At 39.5% G+C, this 24,611-nt stretch overlaps 1 long non-coding RNA gene across 2 annotated transcripts in view; it reads left to right on the top strand.

Annotated features, from left to right (window-relative positions):
• The window catches only part of LOC309643626, a 397,818-nt gene that overhangs the window by 237,523 nt on the left and 135,684 nt on the right, over positions 1 to 24,611 (top strand). The window lies entirely within an intron of this gene.

The raw sequence follows: 24,611 nt of genomic DNA, 5'->3' as shown, positions 1-24,611 counted from the left end.
TTTCTTCTTAGTTATTTGTGTTTTAATTGTATTTATGCCCAGCCATTAGCATATGGTATTAGGTTCCAAATTTTAAGTAAAACTTGTTTGTACCATTTATTGTGAGATGCTGTTTTCCCTCATTTCCTACTAAATTTCCCAATAATTGTATTGAACATTTATTGATGGAAGGGATGTATTAAGGTACTTTTAGCATTCCGAACCTAGGACCCTTGCTTAGACAATATCACACTCTAGTAGGTGGCGTGGTTTTGTGTGTCTAGATATAGATACAGATATAGATACCTAGATATGTGTATGCATTGTATATATATGTAAATATTTATATATATAATTCAGTGATGCCTTTTATTTAAGTTCAATTGATGAATAACCTCAGCTGTGCATATTTTCATGCACAGAATTAATCCTGTGATACAGCAGACATGTGATCTTGTGGAAAAATTTGAGCTGACTGAGCCCAGATCAAAGTAAATGAAAGTGGTATCTGTTTAGGAGTTTTAATGGTCAACCGGGAATTTCCTCTCTAGTTACTTCCTAGTAAACAGAGATTTCGCTGATGTGAAATGACAGGAATTGCAGGGTTTGGTCTGGCTTACCAGATTTTGCCAAGAGAGCCTACATCCCCTGGGCTTGAGACCAAAGTACATAATTAATTTTTTGCCCACGCCTGTGGGAGTCACGCAACTTGTCATAAAACAGGCTACCAGCATCCTTACACTTTGAGGGTATTTGTTTCACGAAAGACAGAGGAAGAAGCTATTACTACAACTATGTTGATCTTCTTTCAGAGGAGGGAAAATTGAGCCTTAGGGTGAAAAGGAGAAGGTTCAGAAGGTATATCTGATGTGTCTGTGATAATTATGTTTACATGGGTAAGAGGTGTCAGAGTGACATTACTCATGAGGCTGATCTGAACAGAATGTTGCAAATCACTTTCAAGATTTTTTTTGGACTTCCCCATATTTTTGGAGGTTGGAGTCAGGATTACTGGCTTTGGTAATTAATCCTCCCCAGCCTGCATTCTTTGCTACTGAGCATAGCAGTGATTCAGGGGCCCAACCTGCTAAATCAAGATAATGCTTGACCTCTGGAAGCAGAAGCCTTTTCCTCATTTAGCCAGAGAAACTAAACCCAGGAGCACACTTGGTAAAATCAAAAGAATTCATATTTGAAGAGCTGTAGAGGGAACTTAGAATATCCATTTTGGGCATTTTGAGGGTATTTTAAGTATATAATATAAAAAATTATAAATTCAAAGGACAAAGTCAATTGAGTTCTATGTATGAGTACAGACATAGGGCCCTTAAAGAGCTGTGATATTTTCAAGGGAACCATTGATTTCAACAAAAGTTTATCACAGCTGATCTGTCATGGCTGCTGTATTTGTAGGTTTATTTGCCTATTGTTCGTTTCACAAGAGCATTATATTAATATCACAGCTATGCATAAAGGAATTCCATTGATTTTGTTTGACCAGAGTTAATTTGTTTGAAATCATTCTGTCCAATAGACCATCATTATCTTTGTGTTACTTTGCAATTAGTCATAATGCCTTTAGACAACTTCTCTGACTCTAGTGAGATTGTATAGATAAAATTATCACTTTGCTTTTTATCAAGAAAGGGAAATAGGATCACTTTTTCACGATGAAAACAATTAAGCTTTATAAGAAATTAACGCCAGATTGGCCCCTTTTGAAAGAGTTAAGACAAAGGTGCTGAACTCTCTGGCATGGGCGCCAGAATCAGCACTTTAAAAAACATTTGAGTGAGTAAATGAAATTTCAATGGTGATTTTCTTATTCTTTTAAAAATAATTTTACCAGTCATTCAAACAGCTTAAACTTGAGATTTTTGAGACCAGAGAGAAGAAACATTCTGATCAATAGTGCTATTGTATTTTTCTAGCTCCACAAACAAATATTAAAGCCTTAGTATTTCTTTGAGTTTAAAGATCAGTCTGAGGTGGGATGAGCCAAGAAAGGGAGAAACATCTTTTGTTTTGAAAAACAAATGACACATTAGGTATTTTCTCTGTTCACTGCCACCCTGTGTCTGGTGCCACAGGGCAATCTGAATTTGCTTTTATGGTGGCCCTTATCACTCTGTCCTATAAATGTGTCCTACAGTTGTATGTCTGTCTATTTCAGTAGATTGCACAATCTTTGAGAACAAGGTTTAAATGTATCACCTGACTTTATGTTCCTAAGGTCCACTTAGTGCCTAGAACATACTAGGAGCTCAAAAATAGGGAACAGAATGAATGATTAAAATGCTAGAATTCTGAAAGCTTTTTGGAGGCTACTGCATCCCTTCAGTTCTTATGTGTATGTGTGTGTGTACGTCTCACCCAAGATGTTACTAGCCTCATCTAATTATGTTTTTTCCTGACTATGTTTAGTCTAAATTTAATTTTACACTCACACCCACACACAATCTCATATACCCACCAGACACATGCCTATCACAACAGCTATACACAATACTTATAATCTTTCACTTTTAGACTTTAAAAGCAAAAAGAACAATCTCCGTATTTCTTTCATTCCCAGCAGCCAAACCTTTCTGTCATCAGACACCTGAACCCTCTGTCAGTGAAGTTGTAGGCCATCCTCAGATATTTTGTTTTTTAAGATTCAACTTGAACAACAGTTGTACACATGGAAAGATATTGGTCCTTATCCTCAAATTCTTTGCCCAAACATCCTTTGCATGGCAGTTTCATCTTAGGGCAACTCTCAGAAGCCTGACCTCTATAGCCTAAAATTTGTGGAGACTCAGAGAAAGCGGGTGAAACTCATGAATCAAAACCAAAGCACAGTTTTCCTTTAGATCAACTTTTCAGTCTTGGCTCATTTTGACATCAAAAGCCCTAGATTCATTCAGTGGAGACAAAATGTGAGATGAGTGTACTTCCCTCTGTGCTACAGCACAACATGAACTTTAGAGGGATTTGCAAGTTGTTTAAGGTCTAAAGTATTTGTTCCCTGCTTTTCTAGTACACGTGTTTGAGGCTGAGAATCTTATCAGTAGATAAGAGCAGAGAGACTGCCATCCCACATTCCATGAACTCACTTCCAGATGGTTTAGAGACTAAAGGGTGAAAAACTCAAGCTCTTCAATCAAGCCAAACAGCCCACACCTTTATTGCCCCATTTGTTTAGCAGCCTGTCATGGGCCTCCTAACATCTCAGAATCAGCCATGGGGGCAGCTGTTTAATTAACTCCTCAAGGCTGCATTTTGGTGGGGGCAATTCATTTATTATGAAAAACAAATTGAAAGCCCCGAGGGTTTTTTGTTCTTTTTTTTCTTTAGTGGTTTCTGTTATCTGGAGCTTCTGGCTCAGTCCAAATAGCAAAGATGATGGGTTTTTTTTTAAAGGAGCCACTTGATCTTTTGTGTTGTTACTTTTTCTTTCTTTCCTTTTTATTTTCCTAAATCAGTCTGGCTATCTGACTTGAACGTGGAAAGATTTCTTTTCCTTGGTGCCAGGAAACGATGGCATTTTTCTGGAGTTTTTTTTGGTTTTAGTTGTAGAAATACCACAATTGCAATACTAACTTCTTATAACAGTGACAAGGTTATACGTTGCTCTATTCCAGGTTAAAATTTGGTTGTGAATAATTTTTGGCCAACTTGATTTCAATAAGAATTTGAGAACTTACTGCCGTATACCTCTATGCTAGGTGCTAAATAACATACAGAAAGAGAAAAGAAGACCCCTGGCCTTGAGAAATTTACAGTCCCACTTTCTGGGAAAATATATACTCATGTTTTTAATTATCTTTAATTTTTTATATGGCGATAATTTTTTATTTAAAAAAGATTTGCAAGACATAGAATGTTTCCATATACCCTTTACCCAATTTCCTCTAATGCTAACATCTTACATAACTATGATATCAAAACATAAATTGACACTGTCACAATACTATTAACTATAGACTTACACACTTCCCCAGTTTTTCCACTAACATCCCTTTTCTGTTCCAGGATCCCATCAGGCTCCCACACATTACATTTAGATGTCGTGCCTCCTTGGTCTCCTCAAATCTGTGACAGTTTCTTGGTCCTTCTTGTCTTCCATGACCTTGATACATTTGAAGAGTAGTGGTCAGGTGTTTCATCAAATGTCCCTCTGTACTCATCCTTTTAGTGCCTACTGAGAATCAGCCTCTTTCAGAATGTTCCCTGGAGACAATGTGCAAAGATTTAGAATCATACAGACTTAGAGTAAGACCCATAGGGTCTCCTCATTTTTAAAGTGTAGAAAATGAGTTCCAGAGAAGAAAACCAGGATTTGCTCAAAGTGAGACAGCTGACTGAGGTCAGATTAGAAGGATCCCAGGCCTCCTGACTTCCAAGGCAGTGTGGAATTATCCTCCATTCCTATTTGGAATCCTGGGGAAATTTAATTCGTGGGCAAGGCTGACGTCCAGGTGTACTCCCGTGATGCCCGGAGATGGGCTCCACATTCTTCCCTGCATCCCCAGCACAGAGCCTGCTCAGCAAGCACTGTTGAACTGAATTAAATCATGCTCAAAATGTTAGGAATGGCTAAAGATGCTTCTCCAAGACATGAGGTAAAACTACATGGGAAAATAAAAACTGGGAGAGTGTGAGTGAGGTCAAGAAAAAAAAAAGCCTGATTCCCTGTAGCAACCTAAGATGCTTGTAGCAGAGTCATGGTGTGGTTGTTGACAGGAGGCCTAAAGAAGCTCTTCAAATGGTGGGTAATGTTCCCCACCTGTGGCAAATAGTGTTCTTCACCCACAGTTCTGCAGGAAAGGACCTGTCTGTCCCTGATCTCAGAGCACTTCCTGCCCATCTTAATTCCTGAGGCCTGATGTCAGAGAACTTGGCAGTCACAAATTCTCTTTTACTGTATCTCAGTTGCCTCCCTGATTTCACACCCCATTTGCTGAGGTCCAGACAAGACCTAGTAAAGCACTATGATCCTCAAACCTCAAGATTTTAATACGTGGAGTTAGTAATGGGGTCAAGTAGGCAGGCAATCCTTAGCCATCTAGAATCCTTGAAGAAAGTGCAACTCTGAATCATGGAGTGTTCTAGAAAGCAAGCTCATGCTTCATCATTAGTGATCAGAAATTTGCACTTTTTTGTGTAGTCCTCTTGGATGTAGAAGGGCTTTTTCCTGGCATCCTCTGTTGGCATCATCCCAACGTGTGCCAGATGCAGAGTGGATTCACCTTATGCTTTGGAACAAATACAGAGTAAGCAGGGAAATGTCCTGGAAGTTGAGTCCTGGGTTCTAGTTCCAAGTATCCCATGATTATGTGACTTGAGAAAAGTGCTTGCACATCTGTATTTCAAAGATGCTCTTAGCTGTGCTAAAGTGGGTTAGTCAAATTTTTTGTTGCAAAACATTAAAAAAAAAAGGTTGGACTAACCCAAGTGATGTATTTCACAATATTAAAAAGTGAAGATTTTGCCATCAGTCAAACAAATCTGATTTCATATGCCAGCTCTGCCACTTACTAGCTGTGTTCCTGGGACAATATGATTAACTTTTCTGAGTCTTAATTTCTTCCTCTGTAAAGCAGAAGTAATAACTGTAACTCCCTCTGAAGTTATTGATGAGGATTAAATGAGTTCTGGAGTGAAAATGCGTTGCACAGTGCCTGGTGCATTTTAAGGGTACTATTCATTATAAAGGCTCTTCTACCTGTAATGTTCTGTGGTTCTGAGACCCGAACCTAGAGGTCCCACTGGAGCATTGTCACCATGGTCACCATCTTCTACAAGGTTAAGATAGTTTCTAAACCTGAGATGTCAGATGCTGACAGGACAGGGTGTCAACCCAACCTGGGAAGTAGGAGAAAGTCCATGAAGGTGGTCCCTGCCAAGCCATCAGAGCTTGAGAGTTTGTGGGAAGGTGACAGAACTTTCCTCTAGCTCTTACACAGGGTGGGAGACAGGGTTTCTGTTCTTGGTCCCCTCATTCTTTTCTTACCCCAACTGCACAAGGCTATTCTGGGTCTGTGTATTTTGGGAGCCATAATGAGGTGCTTCTCATATACCTTGCCATTTTCAGGCAGCTTTTACTAGCCGCCTGGACATGGGGACAACCTAGCAATTTAAGAGCTATAGTGGATGAGGCTGGAAATAGAGCAGCCCGAGCTGCAGCTTGGTGAGATGGGAGTGGGGGATTTGTGTTCTCCCCCTTAGTAAAAGAGGAAAGTTAAAATGGCTTACAATCACAGACAGAAATGTTCACAGAGGATGAGAAATCAAACGTTCTTGTGCCTGGAGAATACAAAAGAACGGATGATATCTTTAGTAGCAAAGACCCAACTTCAGCGGATGTGGAGTGGAACGATGGGCTTTCTTCATTTGCCAAAGCGTCGGAGCCGTCCAAGTTGCCTAATCGTGATTCATTTCAAGCTCAAGTTCTACTGACATGGGAATAAATTCGAGGAAAGTAAAGCTGTCAGTCACATCAGCCTCTGAGGCAAAATGCTACCCATATAAATGTCTTCAAATTCCAACCGACCAATCATCCCTTCTTTTCCTACAGCACACAACACTCTAGAATTTCAAAGCCTGTCTTCCTGGACACGATTTTCCAAAGCTGGAGCACTTTCCATTTTTAGCTCTGAAGCTATGAAAGAATTCCATGGTGCAAATATTCCTGGACCTACAGTCTCGCACCCAAAAAGGATGTATTCTCTGACACCACAATGCAGAATCTTTGTAAAAATATAAGTACAGATTGATGTCTAATTCAAAGGACCCCACGTTTCCTCTTCTCTCATGGCTAGGGGAAAAAGGAGAAAAATGCTGCACACATTAACATTTAACTCAAGTTTTCAAACACAAAATGTTGTCCCAGCTTCAAACTCAGGATGAAGGAAATGCTTGTCTCCAGGAGCTGACACTCCCCTGGTCATATTTCAGATACAATTAGCCTCCATTGATGGTGGTAGCTGATCTATCAAATGAGCAGCTAATCTTATCTGCGGTTCACAAATGGCTCAGATGGTAGCTGTGACTTTGATTACTGGAAGACTGGACCCCATCAGACGGCTTTGCTCCAAACAGTGGTCCTTTCAGCCTCCTGCTCCTGGAGATCAAAGCACTCTCCCCTCTCCCTATCTGCAGGGAAGCTCATTAGAGGGAGGCTGTCAGGGTTATAATCATGCAACAGTTTTACTTCTGGGTTATAACGCTTTCCCCTTCTTATCAGCCTGTGAGGTCCAAAGTGAGAAGGATAAAGGAGGTACCGATGACATCTGATACATTTAATAGGCTCACTGGTGACTGCCGGGGCCCCAGCTCTCTGCCACTGCTGCCTCACTGACTGCTGAAGGACTCCTCCCCCTGCCTCCAGACCTGCAGAGATTGTACTTTATTCCTGGGGGTGGGGGGAATGAGGGGGTGGGCTCCATCATCCCCTAACAGTTGCTTTACTACAAGAACTGTAGAAGCACAGAATCGAATAAAATAGGAGTTTCTAAGTCCAAAGATCTGCCTTTAAATTTCATCTCTTTCACTCAGTAGTTGTGTGAACCTGGACGTTTTGCTGTGATCTTCCGTTTCCCCTGTGAAATATGTAAATTAATACTTTTCGCATTGGACTTAATATGCAGAAAATTCCCCTCTCCCAGAAGCCTTCTCTTTATTACCTGAGTTCTTCCCTCCCTCTCCCTTCCCCATCCCCTACCTGAGTTAAAGCTCCTCCATTCTGAGTCACTGCTCCCTCTTCTGTCTTTCCCTAGCCCCTGGGATTACCACAATACTGCACTTATCATGCCTGGTTTTCTGTTGACTTGCCTTTTTCTTCTCAGGAGACAGTGAACTTCTCAAGGCATAGGGGCTGAGGCTCTATGTATCAAAGGATGCCTCCACTAGACACATAGTTAATGCTAAATGAGTGTTTGTTGTTCACAATGAATAGTGTATACTAAAATGATGTGCAAAGTGCAATGGGAAGGGGTTGCATTTATTATTGGACATAGAACCTTTTAGAACTTCACGCGGACCCATGTAGATGACCTACTGTAGTGGTTCTAGGATGTGGCCCAAGAAGCTACATTTCTAACAAGTTCCCACTTTGAGACCCACAGATGTAATCCAATCTTCCTACTTATAGATGAGGAAACTGAGGCTCAGAAGTGGTTTGTGCAAGGTCACATAACCAGTGAGAGGCACTCAATGTGTTCTTATTTCTAAATAGTTTATCAAAGTAAACTCTATCTCGTATAGGGATCAGTGTGTGTGTGTGTGTGTGTGTGTGTGTGTGTGTGTGTGTGAGTGTGTGTTGAAATTTATAGGAAACAGGTCTTTTGTTTGTTGGTAATTTATGTCTAGCTTCTCACGACTTAAAACTTGGGTCTTTTAATTCTAAATCTCATGGTCATTTTAAAACATGGTCATTTCACAACATGCTGTTTTCATGTTAAGAAGCACTATAGTCCTCCTGTCAAAATACTGGCTCAGTTATTATCTTATTTGTCTCATATTCCTTTATATTCATTGATGCTTTCAGAAATGTCTGAGAAGAAATGCATAGGGGAACTCAGCTTACAGAAAACTCAGAGAGGGACTCTAAGTACCACAGGGCAGACCTAGTCTCCGGATCACTTACGCCAGCAGCATCTAGGTCAGGCCTTTACCCATCATGCGGGTGGGAATGTGGAGCTCTTGCCAGCAGCTGTCATTACCCAGAAGAATGAGAAGCAACAACCGCTGTCTATGGGGGTGGGAGGTTTGGAGCTGGACAAGCCTAGGTTTAATTTTCACTTCCTCGTACCCTGAGGGAGTGAAATTGCCTACGGGATTCAACCTCTAGGAGACTCTTTTTGCTACTCTGTAAAGTAGGAAACATGTCTACTTCAGGGTTATTTTAAGAATTGGAAGAAGCAATGTTTAATCATCTTGCACTGTGTCTGAAACATACCTAGTACCTAGCCAGCATGAGGTCCCATTTTCTCTTTCTTTCTCTCTTCACCTCCTCCCCATCCCTCTCCCACTATCACCTAAAAACCCATACTGGCAGAACATGAGTGAAAAATGTAATCCAGCTGGAAAAATAAGCAAAATATATGTCTTTTTTTTCAACTTATGTCTTTCTGATTTACTTACTGTTCTTTCTGCAACATTAATTTAACTATGATTTTTTTTCTTGGAAATCCATTTAGAACTTTTAAGAAAGAAATTATTTGTAGCTAAAATGATGACCTTTCCATTAAATATAATTTGGGAGGCATTAGTACTAATTGTAACTGTAATGGAATTTATGTCTGACACATTATAGTTCAAGTGATGAAAGAAAGCCAGGCATTCTTCAGAAATCAGTGACAAGCTTATCAGAATATTAATCTCCTTCAGTTACTCTTTAAGAGAATAAATAACTAATCAGTCACTGACTGCTAATATAACATATAACCCTTTTGCTAAGATGGATGATAATTTAAGCTTCAACAGAATATATTTATTTAACTGACAGAAATCAAGACTCAGTTTTATTTGTTTTAAACGCAGTGAAAGCCAGGCTAGCTATAATGCTTGGAAAATGGAAAATTTTTGAGTAATTAGTAATTAATTCTTTAAATTAACCTTGGTTATAAATAATAAATTCCATACATTTCATATTAAGCATTGAGCATATATGTGAAACATTTGTTAATTATCCAGTCTTAGTAAGTGGTTTCTAAGAAACATCCTTAAGTCTGTGTTAGGTCCATTCTTACAGTACAATTATTTTAATTATCATATCTCATGGCATATAATTTTAGCTGCAGAAGTTCTGAGAAATTAGGCAAACGTTTGTTGGCCCAGACCAGCAATAGCTGTTATGATTCTGAGTAAATTTCAGGTATTAATCAACTCTGTTGTGATTACTTTTTTTCTCCTGTAGGGGAATAAGAGTACAAGGTCCCACTGAGAGAGGAGAACACTCGCCTGAATTTTGGTTAATTTGGTTTTTGTGGCTTTTCTCCAATAGCAAGTGGAATCTCCATGGACTGTTACTTCATCATGATTATGCTGAAGTCTGACTAACGGAGTAGGACTAGCTCTTCTCTTCCTGGGGGAGCATCAGGCCACAGAGAAGCTACGTGTGAGCATTAGTCATATCAAAAGAGGGGAGTTCCTATGTTTCTGTACAGAGGGACTTTTAACCAGTGTAACACTCCAGCCCTCTCTACCCTTCACTCCTTTGGAGGAGGAGGGAGTTACCCAATGGGTGAGCTGGGAAAAGAAATTGAAGTCAGCATCACCTGTCTCTTTAGAAACCAGCCTGCCTGCAGAGGGAGTACCATCTGGTTTGCTCTCAGTTGTTTTGAGAGCAATCTTGGACCAGAAGATTCTGCCCCTTCAGGGACTTAAAGAATTGTTGAGCACTGCAAATTACTGGAGAGTAAGTTTGTCTAAAATGGGGTAAAATACTCGCAAACCCATTGAGTCAAAAATCTAAAGTTATACTAAGTATCTTGTGAATTAACTTAGGATGAAAGGGGGCATTTACTTACTTGTTGGGCCCTCTGTCAATCCCCAGCAGAGCGTGTGGGGATCCTGATTCTCCAGGACCTGATGAAAGCAGCTCCATAGCCGTGCGTGGACACTCAAACCACTTCGGGCTCAGTAAAGGTTTGATAGAGGAAAGATCGAACAGAGGTCTGAAGACTTCTTGTGATTCTCCATTTCCTGATGTTTATTTGTCTAACAAGGCAAAAATAGCTTCTGTGATTGAAATGGCTGTGATATTTCATGTCCTCTGTTCTTACCCACTCCCGTTTTCGACCCACACCTCCAACGTAGGTGTGTGTCTTCCCAGACTTCCATTTCTTGTTGATCAGGGCTGCCCTCAGAGATGGAGTGAGCGTTTAATATAATGTGAACAAGAGAAGAGGACAGCCTGGTCTGTTACTGAGCTCTCCTGAGACCAGAAGGAAGATGATATGGATGTCTCTGTGGAGACACCAGCCATAGTTGTCATTTGGGTGTGTGCTTCTTGCTGCCTCCAAGTATAGATGGACCTTGATGTTTCTTCTGAAAAATTGTCTTCTTGGGAATGTAACTGGGCCAACAAATGCAAGGGTGGCTCTGACTCATGCTTTCGTCTGAGACAGAAGCAGCCTGTGAAAGTCCCAAGTAAATGATGCTGGAAACATTTAAACAAAGGAGGAAGACACCTGCTCCAGTGAGGAAGCTCTGGCTGCTAAACAATTTCAATTCACCCACCCTCGAGGCAGCGAGCTCCTCTCTGAGTCTGACAGTGGTTTTCACGACTCCGTGGTTCCACAGATAGACGTTTACCCAGAGAAAAGGAGCTCAGAAACTATAGTTTCTTTGAGTTGTGGTTTACTAAGGGTTTCCCTGCCTGTGTTTTCATGGTTAGTGACAAGACTGGGGAAACCTGTTCATGACTCAGAAATCTGTCTGAACTTTTAGCTCGGAGATGAGGGAAATAGTTATTCATTTAACCCTATTCACTTATTCATCTATTCATACACTCATTCATTCATCAGTTATGTTGGAAATGCTTATTCTGTATCACTCTATCTTAGCCAGGCGGTGAGGGGAGGATACAGAGATAAATAAGACGTGATTCCCAGGGAGCTCACAGGCTGGTGGAGGAAACAGACAAGGATACATGAAATCATAATGAAGTGCAACATGTTCTGTGACACTGGGAGTACAGAAGAGGCTCACAAAGCTTTCTGTCCTAGAGAATCAGTGAAGGCTTCTCAGAGGAGGTGGTGTAGGAGGTGGACCTGAGGAACTAAACTGAGGGAACCAGATCCTTCTGCAGCCCCTGGGGCTGTCAAGGGTAGGAGAAATGTCAGTGGAGTCCTGTTTGTTAGGTATCTGGTAGGGCTTCATCTTGCATGTTTTTAAGATGATTATTTCTTTAAGGGGCCATCATGCATCTTGAGTCAGCTGCCTATTGGTGGCATCCCAGTTTATATCAGACACTGTGCTTGGCAATTTTATATGTTACAGTACTTTGATTTCTTACAGCAACCCTGTAAGTTGAAGACCATTATTCAAATTTTCATAAAAGAACTGGAAGGTCAGGGTGGATAAATAATTCACCCCAATGTGAATACACCCAGGGCCAGGATGTAAAATCAGGGCTTCCCAACTTCAATGTCTGGGCTCTTTCCAGTACCCGTGCTACGTCTCCCCAAGGAGCAGAAAGCGAGCAGGAACAGAAAGCCCGTGAGCAAGGAAGTGTGCTGCCTGCTGGAGCCCGGCTGGCGCTCCCACTCTCAGGCTGGCAGCGCTCCATGGGGAGCGAGGTCTCTTATCTCCAGAACTCTGTTGACACCTGCTTATCTATAGATTCACTAGCCCCTTTCCCTGCAGCCCCACCCCTACCAATTTTATTTTTAATTTTAACTATTTGTTCCACACCAATGGAACATGTTGCCAAAAATCATGGCCCCCAGGAAGCTACACTCCTCTGCCTCTAACATGCCAAAGAATCTTGATGTCTCCCTCCTATGAAACACTTTTCAAAATATTTGGGAAAGCGTAGCTCTATTCTCCTCACTCACCTCTTTCCCCACGTTTGCCACACTTAACCATCTTTTAGAGACAGTGCAGCGGGCCACTGGGAGTGGGGGCCAGACAGCTGAGAAGTTTGCTTCCCTGGTTGTTTCTTTGAGTTTCAAATGAAGCTATGTTTAATTGGCCTCCTGATTCTAAAAGATGGAGTGGATATTGTTTGTGGCTCATTTTCTCCACGCAGTTTTAACAAAGTATGCCTTCAGAGATATCACATAACTGAAAGACAGAATTAAGCCAGAATGGCAGAACTCTGGCAGCAAGTCACCCTATCCTGGTGTTTTTCATTGAAAAAGCATATAGGATTACCTTATTGTTCCAGATATTAGCTTTCCATACCCAGCGTATACATATTTAAACAGCATAACAAATGGGCTACATTACAAAGCACCTATATGTCACCAAGGCCCAGAAAGCCTGTTTTGTGCCAAGGCCTAGAGACATCCTTCCAAGTTTCCTTCCCAGCGTAGAGGCAGATTGTCTCAGTGCTTGGGGTGGGCCAGCCAGCCTGAATTTAATAGCAAACATTCTCGAGTTTTTTCAGATCCCTTGTGTAAAACAACTTTCATTTGAATGTGACATCTGCCTGCAAAGGAGCAAATCCCCAGTACCACCATCATGTCATGCCCCAAGCCAGAGAGGCTCTATTTAGGGTTTTCTTCCAAATGCCAGGGCTCAAGCTCCAGACCATACCCTTGCTTGTTCTGGAGAATGTTATCAACCTCATGGTTCAGGGTTAAGGGTTGGGGTGGGGTATTGTTAGTGTTTTCATCACTAGCAGAAATGTACAGTCTGACAATTACCATGCCCGCAGATCAAAGGCAGAGGGAGGCGTTATCTTCTGCCAGCTGCACTGCCACTCCAAGCACATTTCTGGTGGGCTGACCCCAAGGTGAGCTGGGGTGGGAAAGAGTTCTCCAGTGGATGGCTGTCTGGGCGTGAGCTCTTGCAGGGTGGCATTCTAAGAGCAAAGGCTCTATCTCTTCCTTTTGGGTAGCCCCAGCACGGGTTTGGGTAGCCTTAAAAGCATTGAATACTTTGAAACTGGTTTCTGATTGACATGGAAAGAAACATCAGTTTATAGAAAGATTATCCCGGTGGAAGTAAGATGCTCTGAATTATTATCCTAAGTTTGCCACCGGTCTGCTTTTTGACTCGGCATGAGACCCAAGCTCCAGTCACACAGAGCACAGCCCCTCCCAATTCTGATTACACATGATGCCCTCGTGGATGGGGATATTCTTTTCTGTCTTCCCTGCAGGACAAACTGAAACTTTGTCCCCAAGGCTCGGTTTATATGTGCCTCCTTTCTGAGGCGGTGAGCATTTTCTTAGTCCCTTAAAAGAGTAACCCCTCCCTTCCTCCGTGCTCCCACTGTTACACATTTCTGTTGGAGTGTTCACCTCCAGGGATTGTTTATGTGTCACTGCTAGATGTGAGCACCTCAAGGGCCACCTAGTCACTCCGTTCACCAGGTGACTATTATGGCAGGCATCGCTGAATAGATGTTGGATGAATGAATGAATGCAGGAGAGAACAGGTAGATGAAGGGGATAAAGAATGCTCTGCATCTTTGGAGGGGAAATCATTTCCTTTGGCTACAGGGCTATTTCTGCAGGAGGAAATGTCTCCTGGTCTTCTGTCTGCCCCCATTCTTTCCATCATGTATACAGTTGGAGGAAGAAATCTGCTCTTTTCATTGTTAAGTTTCCTTCCCTCTCAGATTTATATGTTCTCCAGTCAGTGCTTGTGGTTCAAGCCCTGTTCGCCTCAACCTTTGTGAGAGCATGAAATTTCTTACTAGTAAGTGCTCTGTTCCCTCTCAACTCATGATGCCTGCCAGCTTCTGACAATCTGTACTAAGCCCTTTCGTTCCTTTCTCTACAGGTGCAGCTCTTAACTCCCCTAGATCTGTGCAGCTCCGCCACCCCTCCCTCTCAGTCTTGGCCGTTTGTACTTTCTAGACTAAAAAGCCTGAGCCAGAGGTTGAGCTAGTCCTTTAGTTTTGGCGCCATGTTGTTGTAGCTGGTGGTCTCCACTATAGCCTGAGGAACCTTGTGCGCTATGCCAACTGACCAGAACGGGTTGACTGGCCCCTGGGGGCTCTGGCCCAGGGAACCAGATGGTACCATCCAAGAGTTAATTGACTTTTACCAGTGGGAGATGGAAGACAGAAGAAAGTCATTAGAAAAATCATTCTCCCTTCCTCCGCAACCCCATGTATTGTTCTGAGAAGAGGCAGTTCATGTGGTCTTTCTCAGAATGATGTGAGAAAAAGAACAACCAACCATGTTTGTCATGAAGCTGTGGCCGCATGGGCAGTGCACCCCTCATCTTTTGTTTCTCCCCCGACTTTCCATTTTACTTCTGTCCTGGTTCTCTGTGTTGCACTCCCAAGTGTTAGCAGGTAAGCTTTTGCCCAAGTCTCTGTTTTTGATGAAACCTGGGCTAAGCCACCTCCCTTGCCGACCCAGGTTAGACGGACCCCCTTCGTGCTCTCAGAATACCGTGGGCACATCTCTCTCGCTTTCCACACTGTATCGCGATCATATACTTATATGTGTCCTTCTCCTTCTGGATTACATACCTCTTGAAGGCAGAGACCACTGTGCACTTATCTTTGAATCTCTGGCCCCTAGCACAGTGCCTGGCATAAATTAGAAATCTGAAAATAGTAACTATTTGCTGGATAACTGACTAAGGAAGAGATCTAGATTTCCTCTGATCAGAAAGAGATTCCAACAGACCTACAAAATATTTTCAATGGTTTGCTGTTTCAGTGTGTGGTCTCTTTTGGCTACGCCCAAATTGAGTCAGAGATTATGCTAGCAATTGCATCACACTACACGATTATAATTATATCCAATAATTATGATAATAATTACTATAATGTGCTTGGCACCTGTATGTTACCAGGCTATTAGATATTTCACATATATCATCTCATTATTGCAGCACACATATTAGGTTGTTATTATATACTTTGGGCTTTTTGGAAATGTAGCTGGACCACTGGCCTTGACTGAAGACATTCTTGAGCATATATTAAAGGTTGTTGTAATTAGTTTTTCAAAGGGGGTTTTCCTTAGTGGTTAATACTGCATCTACCAACATTTACCAATCAGCACATAAATGTCCAAGGGCAGGACAGCTTTAAAAAAAACCTCACTTCATCCTTAATTAACATTAATGGGACTTTATACCCCAACTCCCTTACTCCACTTTTTGTCCGTATAAGTGGGCAGGTTATATTGTGACGTATGCTCAGGACCATAGAACTAGTCACCTCACTCACCCTGTTTCTCCCTGTTTCCACTGAGGTTATGGAAGTTAGCAAGATGTAACAGAGGGGTCTATTACCAGGGCACAGTGAAAAATTTGGGATTCAAAGTTGGTTTTAACCTGTTGCAGAAACCCTTAGAAATCGTACAAATATTTTGCATGTATATTTCAAAGGTGCAATTTTCTATAGTGAGGCTTATATCAAATTCTCAAATGAGTTAAGAATCACTGTTTCTAGTTCTATGTGAACCTCCAGTTTGGGATAGGCTATCAAGAGTGGGGCAGAGCTCTCTGCCTCAGAGGTCACTGCTGGTCAGTTGAATTCTGAATGACCAGGGGCCCCAGGATAAACTTGCCTAATCACACTCCCTTTAGGCACCTGAGTTGAAGCTTAGGCATGAAGGAGATCACGGTATTTGCTTTTCTCTCTTAAAAGCTGTGAGATTCTATAGGACCTAACCTTTACTCTTAGCTTGTCCTCCCTGTAGTGTGGCTCTGTTGTCAGAATTTCATATTATGATGTAACCCAGCACAACTTGTCCAAAACAATATTAGATTTATTCCATTTGTTAAAAGGAAGATATCACTAGTATGTGGCCCTTTTGGCAAAATCTCAACTCCTAGTTCTAGGCATGGGTTCAATCACCTGTTGCTAAGATACTGCAAAAAATATTATCTGTTTTTAAATGTTTCTTTTTAATTGAATAAACTGTTGCTTTGAAAAATCAGTGCAAAGGTTAAATAGGTCTTTGAAATCATATATTTTTAAACTAGCCGAGATATTTCTGAACATTTTAAATGGAACAGCTGCTGTCTCAGTGGATTTCCTTGATGGAGTTTTAAAATTGCATATAAAGGAGCGCTCACAGCACAACTGAATTAGGGAAATAGAGAAAGAGACTCAATCATATCGGTACATACTGAAAACGTTGGCCACAGTCATTGATTCTACATCATAGGCATGAGGGAAAATGCAGACAGAGGTCTACAATCCTGATTAGCAGCCCCATTAGCCAAATTCAGAGATTTGGGGTTTTCAGAATGGTGATACAGAGCGTATACCCCCAGAAGGGTCTGGGCCGACACTACATAATCAAACTCACTGATATTTGTGTGACAGAACATTTTAGTATTTACACTAAGTTCTCACATCAATTCACATTCAGCTCTGTGGTCAAGTGAATTTGCTCAAACTTGCGAAAACGCTTGGGTTTGAAGAGCATCTTTGATTTTTTTGTATTACAAATAAGTGATTGTGAACCGTTAAAACTGAGAGAAACTCCAAGATATACATGATTCAGAATAGATTCAGGATCAACTTAGACCCCAAATGGCCCCAGCTCTAACAAGGTTGGGAGCCAGAAGTCCAAGTGGGTGGAGAAGGCTGGAAGGAATGGATTGAACACCAGCATCTCTGGTCATCATGGTTACCGTTGTCTCTACCTTTAGAAGAGACACCACTTGCTTCTTCACATGGCCAATGCCTACCTGTTCTGCAAGATTTAACATTAGTTAACTTCTGTGCCAGGCCCCAGGCTGACCTAAGTGCCTCCACAGTTATCCCATACCTATGTCAGTACAGTTAGCATTTTTCATAAAAGTGTTTGTTTTATTTGTGCACTTTCCTCTTCCATGTGACTATGAGCTTCTTGAGTGAAAAGTCCATTTCTCTTCTATCATATTACCTCTCAGTGTTTAGCACAGTGTTTGGGACATGGCTTATGCTCAGTAGAAAGGTAATAAACTGTGGGTGGAATGCCAAGGCAGGCAAAATTATGGAACCCAGGCAGTCAGGGAACGAGAAGAAGCAGCACTTGTGAACAAAAAAACCTCTGAAGTGGCATAAGTAAAGATGAGTATAGTGTCCTAGAGGTTTTAGAAGTGTTATGAGATAGTAAATGTAGATCCTCTAAGTTATTCTGTCGTTGATAATATGAGCTGTCATTTCTTCTGCCTCTGAGGATATGGCAAGAGGAAGCAGAGTTACTTTAACCAAATGGAAGAAGTTTCCCTTATGGTGAGGTTGGGTGGGTAGTGAGATGGCTTTAGAAGAGCACTTTTGACAATAGACCCTGAGCATATATGACCTTTCACATCTAAAGTGTGGAGTAACCAGGGAAAGATGAGGTAAATCAGCTTGTCATGGTGCCTAAAATGCGATCACTTTTGTTTGTAGTTTCTTGCTGCACTCCCCACTCTGTGGAGTAAGCTGGACTGTCTCACACAGGAGTCACGTTGTCATGATGACCTCAGGATTTTAAGCAGAATCCACAGAAGTCAACTCTGATGGAGTGGATTAAGCACTGGTCCAGGAAACAGAAGTCCATCCAAATCCTAGGTCTGAGATTTACTGTGCCCTTAGGAAATTAGTTACCATCGCTTTGCCTTTGGTTCTTCTTCTCTAAAACGGAGATGACACCAACCTTAAAGAGCTCTTTTAAGTACTGAATGAAAAATATGAGTGAAAGCATCTGTCAGATAATATGCACTCAAATATGTGTGGATGCTTTAGAACTTTTGTTACCAGGGTAGTCAATATAATAAGAGATTTTAAAAATCATCCTATTATACACTTGGTTTTTAATGTTATTGTAGGGAAATACATTACTTATGTTTTCTTTTCGGTTTTATTGAGATATAATTGACACACAGCACTGTATAAATTTAAGGTACGTGCATAATGATTTGATCCACATCCATCATGAAATGATGACCACTATAAGTTTAGTGAGCATCCATCATCTCACAGAGTTAAAAAATAAAAGAAAAATAAAACATTTTTTTCCTTGTGATGAGAATTCTTAGGATTTACTCTCTTAACATATATATATATATAAAACATGCAGCAGTGTTCATTATATTTATCATGTTGTACATTACATCTCTGGTACTCATTTATCTTACAACTGGAAATTTGTATCTTTCGACTACCTTTATCCAATTCCCCCTCCTCTCACCCCCTGCCTCTGGTAACCACAAACCTGATCTCTTCTTCTATGTTTTATTGTTTGTTTGTTGTTGAACTGTAATTGACCTTCAATACTATGTTAGTTTCTAGTGCACAACAAAGTAAATCGATATTTTTATATATAACAAAATAATCACCATGATAAGTCTAGTTACCATCTATCACCATACAAAGATATTACATTATTATTATTTTTTTTTATTAATTTATTTGGCTGCATTGGGTCTTTGTTGCTGCATGCAGGCTTTCTCTAGTTGCGGCGAGTGGGGTCTACTCTTGGTTGCGGCGCACAGGCTTCTCATTGTGGTGGCTTCTCTTGCTGTGGAGCACAGGCTCTAGGCACGCGGGCTTCAGTAGTTGTGGCACGTGGGCTCAGTAGTTGTGGCGCACAGGCTCAGTAGTTGTGGCACACGGGCTTAGTTGCTCCGCGGCATGTGGAATCTTCCCAGACCAGGGCTCGGACCTGTGTCCCCTGCATTGGCAGGTGGATTCTTAACCATTGCGCCACCAGGGAAGTCCTACATTCCGCATGCTGTGCATTTCATACTTGTGACTCACTTATTTTGTAACTGAAAATTTGTATTTCTTAATATCCTTCACCTATTTCTTTCCTCCCTGCACTCCCTTTCTTCTGGCAACCACCAGTTTATTCTCTGTATCTATGACTCTGTGTCTGTTTTGTTATGTTTGTTCATTTGTTTTGTTTTTTGGATTCCACATGTAAGTGGAATCATACTGTATTTGTCTTTCTCTGTCTGACCTATTTCACTTAGCATAATATTCTCTAAGTCCATGTTGTTTCATATTGTTGCAAATGGCAAAATTTCATTCCTTTTGATGGCTGAGTAATATTCCATTGTATTTATATACTATATCTTCTTTATACATTCATCTATCAATGGGCATTTTAGTTGCTTCTATATTTTGGCTATTGTACATAATGCTGCAATGAACATAGAGGTGCCTGTATCTTTTTAATTAGTGTCATCATTTCTTTCTTTGGATAAATATAGGAGTGGAATTGCAAAACTGGAAAAAACACATTAACGTGTGGAGGCTAAACAATATGCTACTAAATAACCAATGGGTCACTGAAGAAATCAAAGAGGAAATTGAAAAATTACCTGGAGACAAATGAAAACAAAAACACAGTTATCCAAAATCTGTGGAACCACAGCAAAAACAGATCCATAGGGGAAGTTTATAGCAATACAAGCCTACAACAAGAAACAAGAAAAATATCAAACAACCATCCTTATAACTAAAGGAACTAGAATAAGAACAAATAAAACCCAAATTAAGTAGAAGGAAATAATAAAAATCTGAACAGAAATAAATTAAATAGAGACTAAAAACAATAGAAATAAATAAATGAACCGAAGAGCTGGTTCTCTGAAAAGAAAAACAAAATTGATAAATCTTTAGCCATACTTATCAAGAAAAAAAGACAGAGGAACCAAATAAATAAAATCAGAATGAAAAAGGAGAAGTTACAGCTGATACCGCAGAAATACAGAGGATCATAAAAAATTACTATGAACAATTATTTGCCAATAAAATGGACAACCTAGAAGAAATGGGTCGATTGGCTCCCAACAAAAAAAATTCCAGGAATTTTGCTTCACAGGTGAATTCAAACATTTAAAGAAGAGTCAACACCTATCCTTCTCAAACTGTTTCAGAAAATTGAAGAGGAAAAATCATTTCTGAACACATTCTATGAGGCCAGCTTCACCCTGATACCAAAACCAAAGATACCACCAGAAAAGATCAGGCTTATGCCACTGATGAACATAGATGCAAAAATCTTCAACAAAATATTAACAAACCGAATTTGGCAATACATTAAAAGTATCATACACCAAGATCAAGTGAAATTTTTCCCAGGGATTGCAAGGATGATTCAATATCCACAAATCAATCAATCTGATACATCACATTAACAAACTGGAGAATAAAAATCATATGAGTATCTTGATAGGTACACAAAAAAGCTTTTGACAAAATTCAGCATTCATTTATGATAAAAACTCTCAACAAAGTTGGTATAGAGGGAGCATACCTCAATATAATAATGCCATATATGAAAAGGCCACAGCTAACATCATATTGAATGGAGAAAAGCTGAAAGCATTTCTTTTAAGATCAGGAATAAGAAAAGAATGCCTACTCTCACAACTTTTATTCAACATAGTTTGGAAGTCCTAGCCACAGAAATCAGACAATAAAAAGAAATCCAAATTGGAAAGGAAGAATTAAACAGTCACCGTTTGCAGATTATATGATACTAAGTATAGAAGACACCACAAGAAACTATTAGAACTCATCAATGAATTCAGTAAAGTTGTAGGATACAAAATTAGCATACAGAAATCTGATTTGTTTCTATAAACTAAAAACAAACTATCCATGTTAAGAAAACAATTTCTTTTAAAATTGCATCTAAAAGAATAAAATCCTTAGGAATAAATCTAAGGAGGTAAAATATCTATACTGAGAAAACTATAAAACACTGATGAAATAAATTGAAGACAACACAAAGAAATGCTCATGGATTGGAAGAATTAATATTGTTAAAATGACCATACTTCCCAAGGCAATCTACACATTCATTGCAATCTCTACCAAAGTACCAACAGAATTTTTCACAAAACTAGAGCAAATAATTCTAAAATTTGTATGGAAAAACAAAAGACCCCTAATAGCCAAAACAATCTTGAGGTATCATGCTCCCTGATTTCAAACTATGCCACAAAGCTACAGTAATCAAAACAATAGGGTATTGGTACAAAAACAGACCCATAGATCAATGGAACAGAATAGAAGGCCCAGAAATGAACTCACACTTATATGGGCAATTAATCTACAACAAAAGAGGCAAGGATATACACGGAGGAAAAGACAGCCTGTTCAATAAATGGTGCTGGGAGAACTGAACAGCTACATGCAAAAACATCAAACTGGACTACTTTTCACCACATGTATAAAAATAAACTCATAATGGATTAAGGACTTAAATGTAAACCTGAAACCATAAAACTTACAAGAGAAAATATAGGCAGTACCCTCTTTGACATTTGTCTTAGCACTATTTTTTGGATATTTCTCCTCAGGCAAGGGGGAAAAAAGCAAAAATAAACAAGTGGAATTACATCAAACTAAAATGCTTTTGAACAGCAAAAGAAACTATCAACAAAACAAAACAGCAGCCTACTTAATGGGAAAAGATATTCTCAAATGATATATCTGATAAGGGGCTAATATCCAAAATATACAAAGAAGTTATACAAGTCGACATCAAAAGAACAAACAACCCAATTAAAAAATGGGCAGAGGACCTAAACAGACATTTTTCCAAAGAAGACATACAGATTTCCAACAGGCATAATAAAATATGCTCAACATCATTAATCATCAGGGAAATTCAAATTAAAACCACAATGAAATATTACCTCAAACTGTCAGAATGGCTGTTATCAAAAAGACAGCAAATAACAAGTGTTGGTGAGGTTATGGAGAAAAGGGAACCCTTGTGCACTGCTGGTTGAAATGTAAATTGGTACAGAAACTATGGAAAACAGTATGGAGGTTTCTCAAAAAATTAAAAATAGAAGTGCCATATGATCCAGCAATGTTACTGCAATCATTTGCAAAATGGTTAGATCAAGAGTGACTTTGTCCACCTGGAATATAACAGTGAAAAAAAATTCTAAAAACCTCAATATATATTTATTAATAAATACATTCATGCTGTTTTTGCCTTTTTATTTTATGTATGATTACAAAATACAGTGTCGTTTACACCCTCTGTGACTAGGAACAACATGAAGTCAAATCTATTCAAAGTAACTCCACACAATTAACTATCAGAGTAAGTCAATCTATGTATAAGCCCTGCAAGTATTCACAGACAATATGTGAACCAGGGACTTAAGAGACAATAATTAAGTCAATAAGTACAACCCTAAGGTTACAATTTAACAAGGGAGTGGGAATGGGGAGGGAGGAGTAAGAGAGCTAAAATTCTCCTCATGCATGACAAGAAGATGAGCGATAATATTTATGACAGATGAGTCAAGAGACCAATTATATGTATGTTGTTAAACATGTGAGGTAAATGCCTGAAGGAACAGTTCTAAGTTTGAAAGTGAGACGGCCCAGGGAGAGGGTGAGTTGTGGACTGAGGAAGGAAATGTAGATTACCAAGTCTATATATATACAAATGTAAGTGTATATTTATATACATACATATATATCTACATTACATATATAGATAGCATATATATACACACATCACAATACACATACATTTTATACTTTTCACATTATAAACTCTATGTGTGTGAGTGTGTGTATATTTATATATATATATAATTTTATAAACATAAACATGTTTAAAAAGGTCACCAAGCAAGTTTTAAACATAATTGTAGTACATACACCCATACATTTCTAGTAGCAAAGAAGAGACCACACTATATCCTTTAGGATCCAGGACTCTCATTTTTTTAGTGTTTATTGAATTTGGAAGAATCTTTCATTGTAGAATAATTTAAATCCCTCAAAAAGACATATTTCCTTTAATTAATTTTTGTAATTCAAGTCTGTATATTCTTAGCAGGAAAAAGTATTTGGGTATGCATACACATTTACAGCTCAGTGTCAATAACATGGCAAGGTTATTGTTTAATACTATCAAACACCTGCTGTGCCCCAGACATATTATATATGATGTTTAATTTAATCCTCTAATCATCTGAGGTTGGTTTAATTTAATCCTCTAATCATCTGAGGTTATCTCCATTTTTTACCTTTACTGAAATATAATTAATGTACAAAAAATTGCACACATTTAACATATACATCTTGATGAGTTTGGACATAGGCATACACCTGTGACACCATCACCACAACCAAGGTACTAAATATATCCATCACCTCTAAAACTTTATTTGTGTCCTTTTGTGGGTTTGTTTTTGTTGTTGTTGTTGTTGTTGTTTTGGTAAGACACTTAATATGAGATCTATCCTTTTAACGTGTTTAAATGTACAGTGTCATATTAATTATAGGTGCTATGTTGTATAGCAGATCTCTAGAACTTACTCATCTTGCATAACAGAAACTTTTTACACATTGAAAAACAATTTCCCATTTCCCTTTCTCTCCAGCCCCTGGCAAACACAATTCTATTGTCTGTTTCTATGAATTTAACTGTTTTAGATATCTCATATAAGTGGAATCACACACTATTTGTCCTTATGTGACTGGCTTATTTCACTTAGCATTATGTCTAGTTTCATCCATGTCACAAATGGCAGGACTTTCTTGTTTAAGGCTTTTTCTTCCATTGTATGTATATAACACATTTTCTTTATCCATGTATCTGTCAGTGGATATTTGGGTTGTTTCCATGTCTTAACTATTGTGAAATGCCGCAATGAACATAGAGGTGAAGTCTCTTGGAGGTCTTGATTTCATTTCTTTTGGATGTAAATCCAGAAGTAGGATTGCTGGATCATATAGTAGTTCTATTTTTAATTTTGGGGAACGTCAATACTGTTTTCCGTAGTGGATGCACCAGTCAACATTCCCACCAATAGTGTATAAAGGCTCCAATTTTTTTTACATCCGCACTGATACTTACCTTTTGTTTTATGATAGTAGTCATCTCAACAGGTGTGAGGTGATAATTTGTGGTTTTGATTTGAATTTCCCTGATGATTAGTGCCATTGAGCACCTTTTCATATGCCTTTAGCCATTTGTATGTTTTCTTTGGAGAAATGTCTATTCAAGTCCTTTGCCTGTTTTTAACTGAGTTACCTG

This window comes from Balaenoptera physalus (assembly GCF_965194825.1).
Source record: "Balaenoptera physalus genome assembly, chromosome: 15".
Taxonomy (NCBI): Eukaryota; Metazoa; Chordata; class Mammalia; order Artiodactyla; family Balaenopteridae; genus Balaenoptera; species Balaenoptera physalus.
This window is presented reverse-complemented; position numbering and strand designations above follow the sequence as displayed.